The following is a 4,315-nucleotide window of genomic DNA, read 5'->3' on the forward strand; positions in this document are numbered from 1 at the left end:
TTAGTTTAAAAGCGCTGCTAAAGGCCCCCCTACGGCAGCGCTTTTAGTAAACCCAAAAATTAAAAAAAAACTCCTTTAGCCAGCGCTTTTAGTGTAAAGCGCTATCTAAGCTATATAATTTTTTTTATATATAATTTACTTAAAATAACGCTGTTTGAATTATATATTTTATATGCACCTGTTTTTTACACAATAATAATAATAATAATAATAATAATAATAATAATAATAATAATAATAATAACAATAATAATAATAATCATAATCATAATAATAATAATAATAATAATATCATTGTTTGGAAATATGATACAAATGAAAATTCAAAAGCACCTCAGTAAAAAAATTAATGATGAAATGATAACATACAATCACCAGTTAACCTATTTACATTCTTTGATAATATACAATCAACTGTTAACCTATTTACATTCTTCCTAACATAGTATATTCTACCGATGCAACACCGACTAACTTAGCGCCGAATGATAATGTTGTTCCGGGTGGATACACAAATTTAACAACAGTTAGCACAATGTCAGGATGTTCGGCTATTCTCATACCGTAAGCAAGTGCTTCATTATCATCAGGGCCTCCGAAGAATATTCGAATCTCATACTAAAGCTTATAACCACAACTTGACAACCATCGGTTAACCTGCATAATTTAGTGCACATCAGTACAGGAGTGTTCAATCTGCCACAAACAGTTCAGGTATAAGATAAAACCTCAAACCAGTTACACTACCATATTCACAAATATCTGATACTGTCAAAAAAAGAATACAAACAATAACTCTACCAAAGTTCATACAAATACATAGCCAGCCATACATGTCTACACTTACCGAACGGCCAGCCCATGACATATTCGAATCGACACAAACTGAAAGTCCTTTGAATCCACACGTTCATATGCATTTCTCTTCCAAATTCCAATTAACCACTACCTTCATTTATCAAATAAAGCAGCCTAACATGAAAAGCAAATAAAAACAAATAAACCCAACATCTATCCATAAATTAAACATCGAGACATAAGTGGTTTTTTACAACTATATCACCAACTTTTATATTGTCATAGCTAAAGAAGCCAGAAATTGCAAAAATGATATCATGCATACTTTCTTCACCAATTTCTCAATGTTATGAGTGTAAGTAGAATCAACTTGCTCATTCATTGTTCTCACTTGTATCTCCTTTCAATCTCAGATCAATACATTGCCTAGAGCTGTCAACTAAGCCCAATTTTTCAAAGCCCCAATTTTTTAGCCCCACTAAAGCCCTATTTTATTAAGCCCTTTGTTAATGAGAAATTTTTTAGGCCCCATAATTTTAGGCCCCTTAATTAATGTGTTATTTTTGGGCCCTATTGAGGGGCCTTATTTTGTTTCAAAAATTTCATTTCTAGTTTCAATATGGATTATTACTCTTGTAATTTGTAAAGTAAGATTAACGTAACAAATCTATGTTTTACAAACTAATCATTTATCTCTAAACAAAGTTCCTAAATCTATTAATAAATAATAATTTTAATTCATATTATTATTTTAATTATTTTATAAACTAATCCTTTCTAGTTTCTTTTATAAAATTATTTTAATTCATATTTCTTATAAAATTAATAAATAATAAATAATAATTTTATATAATAAAATTCAACCGTCCAAATTTTAAAGTTTAACATAGATTTTTCGCATTGAAGAACTATTGACAATTCCACTGAGTGCAATTTCCACTTAGAGTTATTGATTTGTGAGACTTAATCAAGTAGTTTATCTCGCTATAATATTTGAAGCAGTGGCATAACTTCAACCAAAAGAATTTACATATTTACATATATATTAAGTTAAGCACTATGACTATACATCGTACATTATTAAGAAAACTTCATCAAACAAGAAAGTAACAAACAAAACTAAAGAAAATGTGGATGTGCTAACATCAGTGGATTTGATATATCATACATTATTTTTAGAATTTTTTTTAAACGAAATTTTTAATTTTTTTTGTTGAAAAAACTTTTTTAGTTTTTTTTAAAAAGTTGTTTTTTTAGTTTTAGAATTTCTTTAACGCAATTTTTTAATTTTTTTTAAAAAAACTTTTTAAAAAAACTTTTTATTTATTTATAATTTTTAATATATTTATTTTGTTTAAAAGTTATTATTTTTTGAATTCTTTATTATTTTATTTTTTAAATTAAAATTTTAATTTTATTTGATTTGGGGCCTAATGGCCCTCTTTTAAATTTTGGGGCCTTTTAAGTTTGGGCCCTACGGTTTAAGGGCCTATTATTTTTAAATTTTTTTAAGGCCCCATTATTATGGGGTTGGGGCTCAAATTAAATGGCCCCATAAATTGACACCTCTAACATTGCCTAATAGTACCACCTGCCACCCATTCTATTAACTAATGCAAGCATTAAGTTTCAATCAATTATATCAGCATGAGATGACTAAGTAAGGTATATATCCTATTGAGAACATATTTGGTTCACAGATTCCTTTCTTTTTCTTTAAGAGGAAGATTTTCATATACTTTATAGAAGATTATGGTTTTTTTCTAACCTGTGCACCAAGGAACATTACCAAGCCATAGTTGAATAGAAAAAAGCACAAACAAAATTGATATAAAAGCAGCCAATGCATCCCCACCAACTCAAATGTAATAATTACACTAAGAGTGGAAGTAGAGTCTTTTTTTAATTAAAGGTATAAAAAGCTTAAAGAATAATTAATTATTATAATGACAAAAAAGATCATTCATTCAAATTTCCATGCAAATTCTAAGGTGGTAGACAGAATGATACATATATTATGGATATTAATTTAATTTAATGTAATTATTAGTATTATTGATTCTTAGATGATGGGATTGGGAAGGCAAAAAAGTGTGAAGTAGAATCTAGTACTATCTCTTGAGAGAAATGATGGAATTTTTGAATTGGTAAAAGGAGAGCCATATGAAGGAGAGAATAATAAGATAGATTATGTATATACACATAATATCTCGGTTTCTTCAAAAGTATTGGAAAATGTCAAGAAGCTATTTGAAACCGATATATAGGTCACATTTATATTAAAAATAAATAAAAAATAGGTTTCATTTTGGTTCAGTATTTACAAACACTTAGTCAGACCAAGTAAAATTTAAAATCAATTAACTACAGTGTAGAAGAGAAGTGTTTAGTACCATAATAATATTGATAGTAAGCTACAATATTGTTTTACATTTCTTAAGATCTGAATAACTTCCCTTTTAATTGAACTCAAAAAAGGAAGATACAGTTATTGTTATACACGCTATTGTGCTCAGTCCAAACGTCAATGGGCGCAAGTGCAACATGTTATGATAATGCATAGAAGACATCCTAACAAGCTAAAAAGTCAAGAGTAAGGAAATTCGGGTAATACCAATTTGGCATAGCCCTCGCTCTCTTCTCTGAGAAGGTTGAATTTGGTTTGCTGATAAAGAAGTCGTGTATTAACTCTAACCTGATGTCAACAGCACAAATGAATCAAATACATACAATAACGAAATTAACATTCAACCAGACATAGCGCGCAGAGTGAAGAATCTAAACTCTGAATATTTGATTCTGAAAAGCCGACTTTAACTTCCCATACGACTAACTTCTAACTTGGATAGAAGCTCCATCAACCATTAGTACTGTAGGAGCTGAATACTCTGCTTTACGGCATTTCTGAACTCGCTCAGGTGGTTCAAATTCCTTCTTTTTCCTTTTATAACTCCTTTCAGATGGATCAGCCTCGGCATAGCTACAAAAACATCAATCAACAGCGAGACTACGAGAAGTAGCCATCATGTAGCATAAGTACAAAAGGCCAGCACTTACAAGAAGAAACTGTCATGTAAAATAAGCACTGTTGTGCTCAAAAATCAAAACCAACAAAAAATTACTAACAGACAGTCCTTTTTTACAAACATCAATATTACCAGAGAAAACTCTAATCTAAATAACAAGCTATAAAATTGCAATATGATGATTGATGGAAAGTGACACACAATTCTATGGCTTTGAGCACAAAACATCATATGAAAGCATACAATTAAAAAGGAAAGCAATTAGATAAAGAATGACACTTACATGCATAGTATGTGTCTTACCATTGCTGGTCACACCATAGGCAAACACAGTTCCTGAAATATTTAGAGTTAAAGTTACTTTCCATTAACCAAAAAAGCTTTATAAAAGGAAAAAGTTATATTCAAAACTCAGTTGACTCATTAGTCACTCCAACACTGAACAGTATATCTAACAAACTAGTCACCCTAACAATTTTAATAAAGTTATC

At 29.5% G+C, this 4,315-nt stretch overlaps 1 long non-coding RNA gene across 3 annotated transcripts; it reads right to left on the minus strand.

Moving 5' to 3' along the window:
• Positions 1–267: 267 nt before the first annotated feature.
• On the minus strand, positions 268–4,024 carry LOC131621497 (uncharacterized). Of its 3 annotated transcripts, XR_009289606.1 has the most exons (4): positions 3,583–4,024; positions 3,413–3,493; positions 848–972; positions 268–696 (listed from the first exon to the last, which is right to left on the minus strand). It is a non-coding gene; the product is annotated as an uncharacterized LOC131621497 (long non-coding RNA). The 3 variants fall into 3 exon arrangements; XR_009289605.1 differs by having other exon boundaries at positions 848–949; positions 3,413–4,024; XR_009289604.1 differs by having other exon boundaries at positions 3,413–4,024.
• Between the last annotated feature and the right edge of the window lie 291 nt (positions 4,025–4,315).

This window comes from Vicia villosa, unplaced genomic scaffold (assembly GCF_029867415.1).
Source record: "Vicia villosa cultivar HV-30 ecotype Madison, WI unplaced genomic scaffold, Vvil1.0 ctg.000006F_1_1_2_unsc, whole genome shotgun sequence".
NCBI lineage: Eukaryota > Viridiplantae > Streptophyta > Magnoliopsida > Fabales > Fabaceae > Vicia > Vicia villosa.